We start from the raw sequence: 11,521 nt of genomic DNA, 5'->3' as shown, positions 1-11,521 counted from the left end.
AAACCTGCCTGGTGACATCCAAAAGCACAAGACAGAGGTATTCCCCACTGGCCATGACTAGCAGCTGTAACTCATCTTCTTGGAGAGCAGCTGGCTCCAGAAAAATACCTGGATAGAAGAGAGAGAATGAAAGGAAAGCAAGGGTGAGACGAAGAATTACAAGTCTTACCCAGTTCGTGAATATTTTTATTTAGGGGAGGACACAAAGGTGGAGGTGACAGCAGCTGGGATGTTTTCTTTTATTAAAGTGTGCGTGAGGGCCCCTGGGTGGCTCAGTGGGTTAAGCCTCTGCCTTCGGCTCAGGTTATGATCTCGGGATACTGGGATGGAGTCCTGCGTCGGGCTCTTTGCTTGGTGGGGAGCCTGCTTTTTCCTCTCTCTCTCTGACTGCCTGTCTGCCTACTTGTGCTCTCTCTCTGCCAAATAAATAAACAAAATCTTAAAAAAAAATGAAGTGTGCGTGAAACCAACACTTGAACTTTAGAACTGGGGCTGCCTACGACAAGCAAGAGGAGCCAGCAAATATTTATAAAGTCTACAGTGGCCTATTGGGGATAAATGCCAAGAAACAGATGTCTTTCCCATGGTTCTACCTTCTCTCTCTACCATACACCTGAAGCATTGCTCTATATTTCACAACAGGCACGTGAGTTACCTCCAGAACATGAGAACACTGTTCGTGGTCATTGGGGGAACTCTTTGGCCAAGAGACAAGCTTTTCTTCCTGATAGAAGTGATCAAGAGGAACTTTGCAGAAATCTCATCAAGATAGTTAACATGCCAAGAAAACAAATAAATAAGCAAAACCGTAGAGAGTAGAAGCAAATTCATTCTGCTGTTTGCTTAGACTTCCTGCTATTGTCCCTGCTCCTGACCTCACAAAACACTGATGGGGCCCCCGAGATGACTTGCCGAGAGAGACTAGGCCAAAGGGCTTAGTTAGATCTTGCCTAGACACTGCCATATCTGCCATGGGCTGTTCTGTGAGTGAATCATCTGAGGCAGGACCACAGGAGACCAAGAGAATGGTTTGTATGTCTCCTCTGGGAGTGGCACTGGATACACAAAGGAGTGGAAGGATAGAAGTAGAGTGAGTATCAGGAGAGACCTATTTGCTCCGGGGATTCTGTATGCAAGATGAATCACTCCTTGGATGTGCAATGGACTGGGAAGAACATCTTCCAGGTGTGTCTTCTGGCCTGGATCATTTCTCCCTTGTCCTCCAGTCTCACCTGCTGGGCCTTCCTTTCCCCTTCTCATCATCATTCCTCTGTGCCCTTTCATACTTCAGGTGTCCTTATTCTTCAAGCAACCATCCCCTGTCCCCAATTCCCACTCCATCCATCACATCATCCTTTCCACCTCCAAACTCCTTGGGCTACATTGTCTATACTGGCCACCTCTTTTGAACATCCAGATTTCCACGCAATTTATAGACATCACTGTCTATCATCCTCTCAAAAACCCAACCTCAATGAGTTAGCTATTATTTACTTCATGTCAGGAAGCTCAGAGATGTTAAGTAGCTTCAGCATAGTCTAAACTCGTTAGAGTTGGGATTCAAACCTTGAAGTGTCTGCTCTTAACCTGTATTCTGGTATTTTCCAAAGTGGGTCATTTCAAAGACAAACATTCAGCGAGATTAAAATAGGAACACTGTGAAGGAATTTGAAAAATGTATACTTTAAAATAAACATTATGTGCTTGGTCTTATTATTTTGAAAAAAATCTGCCTCCAAAAATGATGCGTCATATCTTGTACAACCAGTATTTCCCGAGGGGGTTGCTGTGGGCCTTCAGTCACAGGATGTACAGTGTAGCAGGTTGGCACCTCTGGTCCCCTCCAAGTAAATGCCAATGAGGACTTTGGTCAATGTGCAGCCAGTAGTGTGCGCCTATGTCCACATGTCCCTTGAGGATAGAAATGTTACGACCTCCAGTTGAAGATAACTAATCCTAAAGTATACTGATCATGAGGTCAAGGCCTCTGCTTTTCTTGCTCATCCCTAGATCCCCAGCATCTGGCTCAGAGCAGGCCTTTAGTAGGTGATAGGGTCATCGAATGCACAAATGTGTGACAATGGATGGGCAGCATTTAAACGTCATGTAGGATGTTATCTAATCCTAATCTAGTAATCTCAGTCATGCCCGTGATAGTATTCAGTGTTTATTATGCATTAGACACATGAGTAAAATCTTTGTCGTTTCTTGCATTTACGTTATATATTTTATTTTAAAGATTTTATTTATTTATTTGAGAGTGAGAGGGAGAGAGACCTAGCAGGGGGAGGGGCAGAGGGAGAGAAAGAAGTAGACTCCCTGCTGAGTGGTGAGCCCGACAGGGGACTCAATCCCAGAACCTTGGGTCATGACCTGAGATGAAAAGAGATACCCAACTGACTGAGCCACCCCGGCGGCCCTTTATCTGACTATTCTAATCCAAGCGTGAGGTTTTCTGTCATGTGAGCTCCTGTTGTTGCCCCATCCTTACACTCTAAATTACAATAGTTTTTGATTTTTAAAAGTTTGGGTCTGGCCACTTTGTTCAATCCTGCCTGTTGACACTTGCTAATCGGCAAAAATCATCCAGTCCCTCTCACCCTCACGATCCCCTCTCATGAGCAGTTCTGAGATCCCCACTCTCCTCTTGCTCTTCTCTTTATTCCTAACTATGGTGCTTCCCCTACTTGGTTCCTCAGATAGTCCACCTTCTCAAGCTCTTCTTCTCGAATCTAAAGACACAACCTGAATGGAAACACAGGTATGGCTTAATAGAGGTCACTCAGGGGCCCATGTGTCTCCCATGGTTCATTTTCAATTTTGAATGACGACATCCACCCACCCATGGCTGGGGTTTCCTCTGGCCATTTCTTTGCCTCCTGAGATTCTGTTCTCCTGGTCTTTTCCGCTTCTCACCCTCTCACAGGAATAGGCATTTCTGGAGGAACAGGTGGGAAGAGTGTGCAGTACTAGCTCTAGAACTAGCCTGTGGGGAGGCACAGGCTTCGGGAGAATGGATTCAGCCAGAGAGGCTATAGTCAAGCTGCAGGCTGCCGGACAAGCTAGACCTGCAGCCGTCACCCAGGCAGGCTCTGTGCCAAAAGGGAGTCTGACAGAAGCTGAGACTTTGGGATGGAGGAGCTGAGATGAAGGAACTTGGAAACACAGACACAAAGTCAGCCACATTCCTAACTAGCAGAATCTGGGAAGGCTTTCAGAAGGAGTTGGGACTGGATTTGAGGAAAAGGGTAGGATTTCCAGAGCGGAGAAGGGGTATGACAAGCCACTTCCTGTGATGCATGAGGTGAGGTCACACAACACTGAGGGGGCATTTCCATGCTCTGATTGGCTGTACTCACCTGTGGGCTAATAGGCCTGCCCCCAGGCCCGAATGCTGACTCACCATGGCAGCTGAGGTAACTTCGGCAAGGATGTCACCTTGGACCTGATTTACATTTTACGGGGGATATAATGGTTCCTGTTTGTTCTAAATAAATTGACCAAGTCCAATTGAGCAAGGGAGATGGCCCCAAGCACAAAGTTTCTCTTTAAAAATAGTTGAAAGCACATGTATGTATATAGTGTGTACAAAGTGATAAGTATAATATACTTTAAACGAAGAGAGATTATGTCTGCATTCCATGGCCAAGTGTTAAATAAGAGGAGGGTTTATTAGTCTGGAGCCATAAAAGCTATTGCCTGTGGGAAGCCTGAGATCAGAGGTCACAGACCCAAGGAAGATATAACATAAAGAATGAAACAAGACAACTGTGACGCAATAGGAAATGGGGAGAGTTACAGCTAACCAGAGAGCACATACCCCATTTGGAGGACAGATGTTCTTTTCTTTCCTGCTCTGCGTCTTTCCTCCTCTGCAAGGAGAGCTCACTGTGGATAGATTTTCTAATTTTTCAAGAGAAGCCAGAAATGCTGACTTTTTGTAAGAAATATCCTAATCTAAGGAATATTGTATGGGGTGTCTTCTGCCATGGACCACCAGTTTTCAATCTCCTCCCTAGAGGCCACCTGCTTATAAAAGTCACTCATACCTGTCCTCGCTCATCCTGCAAGGAAGAGTAGGCACTTGTAGGAAAAAGTCCTGTCCCTAGTCTGACGTGAAAGACCCTTGCCTGTTTCTCTAGACTTATTCTTCCCTGTGCTCCCCTCATACTTTATGCTTCAGTCCTGCTGAGCTAACTGTAACTGTCTCATGTACAAGGAACAGAGAGCCTATGTTAGCCTGAATCTAAATCCTTGAGGAAAATGGAGTTTCATTGAGCTGAGACTATGTGGTAATTCCAACATATGTTGACAACCTTGTTCTATATTCCTTCCATTAGGTCGGGGGTTTGAAAATAGGGTGGGCTTTTGTGACACATTCAATCAAGAGAGAATATGGGAGTAACCCTAGGGGACTTCTGAGGCGAGGTCCTAAAAGGTGATTCAGCTTTCGGAAACCTCCCTCTTGACTCCTTCACTGGCCATGTAGACAGCTGGCTTCCCTGGAGCTGCCATGCTGTGGGGAAGCCCAGACTAGCTCACCGGAGAGACACCATGACAAATGTTCTAAGGAGGGGTATAAAGAGAGCTAGCAGCTCCCTGCTGTTCTACCTCTTCTTGGCCTGACTACGACTGCTGGAGACGGTTTGAGCCAGAACTACTCAGCAGAGCCCTTCCCAGATTCCTGACTCATGAAAATTGTGAGATAAAACGATGATGATTACAATAAGTCACTAAGTTGGGGGATGGGTGATTTGTTATGTGGAAGAGACCTGAAATAGAACTGCGTTAGCGGGAAGTGCCCAGTCTCATGTGGCATCTTGCTTTTCTGAACTTGACTCTGTTCACTTACCGGCCAGACACTTGCAATTCTTCCTTTTGAAATTGCAAAGGGAGCCAGGGTGATTGGCTAGTTTAATTAATTCACCTATAGTGAATACCTCACAGGGCACTTGGACCAGCCCGAGCCTTTGCGTTGGGTGCATACCAGTCCCATCTTATTGAAGACCAGCTGTCACAGTTGGCCAGTTTAGGGGCTTGTGGGCCTGGCACTTTCAGTCTGAAGAGGACGTTGGAGTGGCAGGTGTCCGTGGACCTGTGTGGCATCTGGACCTTCCTATCTTGTTATACTGTGCTCCATGCTTTAGAATCACCTGCTCCCAGGACCCCCTACTCATCTTTTGTGAGTCTCAGCTCAGCATTTCTTTCCACATGAAGTTTGGCCATTCTCCTTGGAGGCCCCCTCTGTGTCTTTGAGTTCCTGCCCCATTTGAGAGAACTCCTAGCTTCCCTGTCCATCTCTCTCATGAGGCTAATTGCTCCTGGAAGACTGGACCCAGGACTTGTTTATCTCCGTATCCCCAGTGCTGGCCTCTGTTGCTGGCTCATGCAGGGGCTGGTTGAATCGTTGTCCAATGAATAGATGCATTTAGTTAAGAGAAGGGAAAAGAAGCCATAATATTAGCCACTCTTGAACTTGGAATGCTTTTGATGTCTGGATTGAGAGGCCAGGTTCTGTGTCAGTGCCCCTCATGGCATTTAGACACTGGCTCATTGATTATTGTATTGTTACCTGCGGAAGGAACAGGTTGTGTCCTAAGTGTGTGGTCTGGAACTTGAAGTACATTCTCTTTCACAGAAAGGATGTTGCAAGTCAGTGGTTTTCAAGTTAAAAATAGAACAAGCAAAAAAGTCATGAAGCTCTCTTCAAAAGAAATTGTTCCTCGTTGCCTCCCTGCTCACCACACACATTTCCCCTACCTGTTCCCCAGCAGATCCCCAGGGGACTCCTAGAAGCCCAGATTTGAATCATGGATGAGTGTTGGGTCCTAGTCTATCCTAGAAAGCACATTGAGCCCCCAAAATATAGGGCTAAAGCCACTTAAACTGCCCCAAGCTTGTTGGAGGGAGAGGGACCTCTGAAGTCCTACCCTGCAGGGTTGATGGGAACACGGCCAGAGGCGGCAAAAGGGGTCTGTGGAAATGGGGAGCATGAAATGGGTTTCCCATTTCTTAGTGCTCACTTCAGGTGCATTCCTTTGTTTAGTTCTCACAACAGCTCTAGAAATTAGTGCTATTTCTAATCCCCATTCTAGAGATGAGGAAACTGAGCTCAGAGAGGTTATGGGACACACCGGGGTCCTGCAGCCTGTGAATGGCAAAACCAGGACTCACACCTCAAAAAACACTCATTTGCACCACACTGAGAGGCTGAGGTAATGCAGGGTGGCCAGGTGGAGATGGATGGCTCCGGTATAACTGTCGCATCACACGGTGGGACAGATGGGGTTGCGGGAGGTGGCCCCAGAGGGTCAATGTGGTGTATAGCACACAGCTCCCTGGGTGGCTGGCAGTGCTGAAAGCCTAGGAGGGGGACCCCCTGGGCATGATGAGGTTTTCCACACACTTAACACTTTCTGAGCGATACTTTCTTCACCTACAAATTAAGGAAAATGATAAAAATCTACCTTGGAGGATGTTGGGAATTAGGGATAACAGCATGTAAAATGCTTGTGGCGTTGATCATGTGGCTTTGTCCCCAGGTTGCCAAAACAGGGCCCTTAGCCTGGGAGGCTTTCCTCTGAATTGTCCTATGCTCATGGGGTTGGGGCCTCTTGCCAAAGAGTCGGTTCTGGGTGCTGGTGGTGGTGGTGGGGAGGGGTCCCATCTCTCAGTGGTCCTGTGCAAAGGACTGTCCATAAGGCATTTCTGAGTGGTCATGGGGGAAAGACAATTCAACATCTGCTCTAGTGAGGGATGGCCAAGTAGTCGGATGTTCCTCAGGAAGGTCTGTAGAGTGGGTGGGGTGAAGCACGCTAATGTAGGAGCCAAAACTTTTGGGTCCAAATCTTGGCTTTTTAAATGACTGTCTGTGTGCATCAGTGTCCTCATCTGTTCAAAGCAGATGATGATGATGGTGGTGGAGATGGTGATGATGGTGATGACTGTGCTGATACTCATCTCCTTCGCTTGAAGGAAGATTAAATGAAGCCATGTGTATAAAAAAAGAGCACAGTGGAACCATCCACAAATGTTAGATGGTGTTGTCACGCTTTTCCCCTTTGCATTTTCTGTATCAAGTGATAGAAGCATCAAGCCCTCCCACAAGAGTGCCCCTTGCCCTTTTCCTTCTGTTTCTTAGCCGAAAAGTGGAGAGCCAGGCTCTCCTGGCAGAAAGCCTGGAAAGGGGGCTGGCAATGAGAACCCACATTAAAGAAAGCATTATTTTAGATGTCTCTGGACCACTTATAAAAAGAACTTTGGGTCATATACCTATTTTCCTTCTAAACTCCTAAAATTTAGAAAAAGCCTTTCCTGTAGTTGCCACTTACCATATCTAGTTTGTGCAGACTTCAGCTCTCTGAAGTATTGGTCTGTCATCTATCAGCTTAGAGAAGTCCTTTGTGCATTAGGAAAGAATGGATCTGATTTTATTTTCAGGATTTTTAAAAAGATTTGAGAGAGAGAGAGAGAGAGAGAGAGAGCACACAGAGGGAGAAGGAGAGGCAGACTCTCCGCTGAGCAGAGAGCCTGATGTGGGGCTTGATCCCAGGACCCTGAGATTTTGACCCGAGCCAAAGGCAGATCCTTAACCAACTGAGCCACCCAGCCGCCCCCAGATTTTTTTTTAAAGAGTAAGTATTTTTGATGATATTTGGAGGTTTATACTTGTAAAGAATTTGAATGAGGTGGGAGAAATTTTCTCTAGCTCTTTGAAAGTATCTGGAGTCGCCTTGACTTTCTCCCATACTAGTGCCAAGATAAGGGATGAGTTTCTAGGATTTTGCTGTTCTAACTGTGTTTTTGACTCTGGGTGAAAAGGAATCATATCTCAGTTCCTGGGAGGTTTGCAGGATAAAAGAATGGCCCCAGTGATGTTCTTCAGGTCATTTTAGGGCAATGACAGATGTCGTGGGGGAAGATAGTTAAGTAAAAGTCATTTGGATGTTCAAGGGGGGAAAATGCTGCTTGCTCAAATACTGCTGGCCAAATCTGGCTTCAGTCCTACACAGGGCTCTGGACTCGATTGTTCAAAATAAATAGTGGTAGTAGTAAAGTTTGGAAGACTTTAAAAAAAGCAACAATCACCGGCATGCAGCCTGAGAGTTCAAAAACGAAGTATGTCAGCTTGACTTTTTCTGTTCCTTAATATTATATCTATAATAGAATATCTATTAAGGAAATAGACAAAAGCCTAATCATAATAGGCACTTAATCCATATCTGTTGACAGAAAAAATGAAGGCTTTTGCAAGGTTTTTGAGAAGGTCTTTCTGACCTGGTTGATAAAGTGCTAGCACAACACAGACCGGAGGCCAGGGCTATCGGCTGTGTTAGAATAACCCAGAAAATGCTCTTCATTCCAGCCTGGAGGCAGAGTTCTAATCTGGGTCATCACCCCCGAGAACGCTGTCCATGACACGGATGCAACAGAGAGAACAGGCTCTTTGCCTGGCGCTGGGCAAGGCAACATACGTGCTGGGGGATGGATCCAGAGCGGCAGACCGTGCTTGGCAATTTTTGAAACCTCCCCTGCCACCATTCCATCCCCGAATATAAGCAATACCTGCTCCCTGTGGGTGACTGAAAAAATAGAAGAAAGGCTAAGGAAGAATGAATGACGATTCATGATCTTCTGATCTCCCTAAACATAACCACTGCTAACACATCAATGTGATTCTTTGCAGTGCTCGTTCAGTGCCTATGAATCATGATCTTAACCCACTGAGATGAGGGGTAAGATGACTTAATTTTATATCATGTGTATATTTATATATAAATATATTCTATCATATCTGTGTTGGCTTTGCATGTGTTTATTTGCTGAATGGAAATATACAATAGCAGAAAATTTTAACATACTATTTTACTAAGGTCCAGGTACCGTTCTTAGAACTTTAAATTTATAAGGCTTTTTAATCCTCAAAACAATTCTATGAGGTGTTATTATTACCTCTATTTTACATATGAAGAAACTGAGGTATAGAGAGTTTGAATAAGTTGCCTCAAATCACGCAAATACTAAGTGGTGGGGGCAGGAATTTCTCTCTCTTCTGAAGTCTGTTTTGGTAGATTAGACTCACTAAGTGGTATTGGAATAATCGAACAGCCAATCTAGAAAAAAAATGAGGTTGACTTTCACTTCACACTTTACCTTAGTATAAATTCCAGATGAGGGGCCCTCAGGGAGCTCAGTGGGTTAAGATCATGATTCCAGGGTCTGGGGATTGAGGCCCGCATCATGCTATCAGCTCAGTGGGAAGCCTGCTTCTCTGTCTCCCATTCCCCTTGCTTGTATTGTCTCTCTTGCTCTCTCTCTCTCTCTCTCTGTGTCAAATAAACAAAATTAAAAAAAAAATTCCAGATGAGTCAAAGGCTTAAATATAAAAGATAAAATTGGGATGCCTGGGTGGCACAGTTGGTTGAGTGTCTGCCTTTGGCTCAGGTCATGATGCTTGGATCCTAGGATTGAGTCCTGCATCAGGCTCCCTGCTCAGTGGGGAACCTGCTTCTCCCCCTGCCCCTGCTGCTCCCACTGCTTGTGCTCTCTCTCTCTCTGTCTCTCTCAATCTCTGGCAAATAAATAAATAATCTTAAAAAAAAAAAAAGATAAAATTGTAAATATGCAAAAACAATGCTTCTCAGTGCTGGGTGAGCTTTAGAATCACCTGGGGGATTAATTTAGAATTACCAGTGTTTGGGTTTCACCCCAAATTTAAATCAGAATCGCTGGAGGTAAGACCTAGACATTTTTTTAAAATTTTTTTAAACTTTTATTTATTTATTTTTAAAAATTTATTTTATTTTTATTTATTTTTTTAAGGATTTTATTTAACAGAGAGAGAGAGCACGAGAGAGCATGCACAAGCAGGGGAGTGCCAGGCGCACGGAGAGGCAGAAGCAGACTCCCTGCTGAGCAAGGGGAGTGCTGGGGGGTGTTGGATCCCAGGATCCTGGGATCATGACCTGAGCTAAAGGCAGACCCTTAACCAACTGAACCACCCAGGCACCCTAGACCTGAATTTTTAGAAGCTCCCCTGGTGGTTAGAATGTAGCCAGGGCTGAGAAGCACTGACCAAAAGAAAAATGTAGAGATTTAAAAAAAAATAAAAGAATCTGGGGAAAGAGAAACTCCAAAGTTCTGAAAGAAAACAATGATAAATTCAATAGTGGGGAGTTAGATATTATTTAATGGGTAGGGCATTTCAGTTTGGGAAGATGCAAAGTTCTGGAGCTAAATGGTCGCACGTGAATGAGCTTGATGCCATTGAGCTGTATACTTCAACATGGTTAAAATAACAAATTTTATGCTATATATGTTTTACCACAATAAGTTTCATCACAACAAAACATAGGCACAATTAAAATATAAACCATAAATTGAAAAAAATAAGGTACCCTACCATAAAAAATGATTTACATATAAAGAGCTTCTGCAAATCAATAACAAAAAGAGCAACCCACTATAAAAATGGGTCAAAGATATGAATAGTTTACAAGAAAGAAAATATAAATGGTTCTTAACACATGAAAAAAGACCATTTTCACTAACTGTAAAAGAAAATAAAATTAAAACTATACTAAAATATAATTATCACTTAGACTGTAAAAGACAAAACAAAACAAAACAAAACAAAAAAACAGGTTGGATAACTCAGTTGTTGGTCAGACCCTTAGGAAAAAGTCCCTCTGAATCCCTGGTGGGAATAAGACATAATATAAAGTAGCATATTTACTGTGATGGGCCTGTTTTGCCCTATCAGTTGAATTTCCCAGTATTCATGCAATTTGATCCAGTAATTCCAAACCTAGAAATTTATTCTATAGAAATATTCATATGTAGGGGCACCTGGGTGGCTCAGTCAGTTTAAGCGATTGCCTTCAGCTCTGATAAGGATCCCAGGGTTCTTGATTGGGGAGCCCTAGATCAGGGTCCCTGCTCAGAGGGAGTCTGCTTCTCCCTCTCCCCTACCCTCTCCACCCGCCTTGTGCTCTGTCTCTCTCTCTCTCAAATAAATAATTAAATCTTTAAAAAAGAGAAATATTCACATGCAAAATGATGTATGTACGAGATTATTAACATAATATTATTTGAAATGGCAGAAGGTAGAGCCAAACATCTGTCAATAGACAACTTGTCACATTTTAATGTGCCCATTATGTGTACTTTGAAGTACTCTGTGGCGTGTTCGAAAAAAATAAGGCCAATCTATATATGTTAATATGGAACGACTGTCCCCGTGTGGAAACAGCTAGTGTCAAACCAGAGAAGGGGTATGAAACAGACCTCTTCCAGGAACAGGACCGGCATAGAAAGAAGACGTTTTTCACGGTGTGCTTTTTAAATATTGATTTAGAAAAAAGCCCTGTGAATATTTAACCTCTCCAGAAGAATTCCTTCGACTTTACATAAAGTTTCTTTTTCCTGGGGAGGGAAAGAGCGATGTAAAATGGCAACAGGAAGGATCAGAGGGTCAAGGATTTGTTGTTGTCTGCCCTGTGTTTTCACACAGCCAGCAGAG

This window comes from Mustela nigripes, chromosome 7, assembly GCF_022355385.1.
Source record: "Mustela nigripes isolate SB6536 chromosome 7, MUSNIG.SB6536, whole genome shotgun sequence".
Lineage (NCBI taxonomy): Eukaryota > Metazoa > Chordata > Mammalia > Carnivora > Mustelidae > Mustela > Mustela nigripes.
The sequence above is the reverse complement of the archived record's forward strand: the minus strand, read 5'-3'. Positions refer to the sequence as shown.